Below are 1,265 nucleotides of genomic sequence, written 5' to 3'. Positions count from 1 at the left end.
TTTCTGTTTTTATTAGATTTGGCCTCTGAATATTTCTTACCAAATTGTTTTGCTGATGCACTTTAAAAAGGTTTTCATATTTTATGTAGCATTTTGAGATGTTTCTAGTTGGCCAAGATACCTTTCCTGTCATTATTTATTGTCTGATTCAATACATGTGTACTCAGAGAGGGCCTTCTGTGTGGCAGGAGCTATCCTTATTGCTGGGGCTGCCGTGATGGTTGAGATCCATGCTCTGCCCTGAGGGAACTGCCTGCCCACAGCAATTCAGGAGTCATTTCAGTTTACTTAAGATACTTGGTTTTAATGGATTTAATAGCTGCGATAAGGTATCTCACAAAAATACATAGCCCAACTGCTTTGTTCAGGAGTGAAGCTGTGGAATTGAAGAAATCTGATACACCAGAGCTGGGTGGGATGTTAGAGATGGTCTAGTCCATAGGGTTAAGGCTGTGCTCCCTGGAGTTACCCTAGGCAGAGCTGCTGAGAACAGCCCTCCAATCTGTGTCCTGCACAAAAAGCTCCTGCTAGGGGAATCGGTGGGGGCTGAAATTCAGCCTGCGCTGAGCTTTCTAAGCCACCACCTTGGTGCCTGGCTACCTCTGCCTGGAGGATGAGACACCTTTTTCTCATTTGTACAAAGGCAGAACGTAGATTAACAGGCCCAGGGGTGTTATTTAGCTAAGAGAGTAAGGGGGATGCCTGTGGCCAGGGCTCTGGGATCTCTTCCTAGACTCTTTTGGCTTGGACACTCACTTTTACCTATTATATGTGTGGTTTCTTCAGTGAGAGGAATATATCTTGGACCCCAAAATCACTAAGCTAAAAGGAAAAATTAAGCTAGGAACTGCTCAGGGCAAACCTGCCTCCCATTCTGCTCAAAGTCACCCCTCTGCTCACTGAGATAAATGCATATCTGATTGCCTCCTTTGGAGAGGCTAATCAGAAACTCAAAAGAACGCAACCTTTGTCTCTTATCTACCTGTGACCTGGAAGCCCCCTTCTCGCTTCAAGCTGTCCCACCTTTCCAGACCTAACCAATGTTCATTTTAAATATATTGATTGATGTCTCATGTCTCCCTAAAATGTATAAAAACCAAGCTGTGCCCTGACTACCTTGGGCACATGTCATCAGGGCCTGTCATGAGGCTGTGTCACGGGTGCCTCCTGAGGCTGTGTCCTCAATCTTGGCAAAATAAACTTTCTCCCTTCCTTCCTTCCTTCCTTCCTTCCTTCCTTCCTTCCTTCCTTCTTTCCTTCCTTTT

This window comes from Rhinopithecus bieti, unplaced genomic scaffold (assembly GCF_001698545.2).
Source record: "Rhinopithecus bieti isolate Rb0 unplaced genomic scaffold, ASM169854v2 scaffold_45389, whole genome shotgun sequence".
Lineage (NCBI taxonomy): Eukaryota > Metazoa > Chordata > Mammalia > Primates > Cercopithecidae > Rhinopithecus > Rhinopithecus bieti.
The sequence above is the reverse complement of the archived record's forward strand: the minus strand, read 5'-3'. Positions refer to the sequence as shown.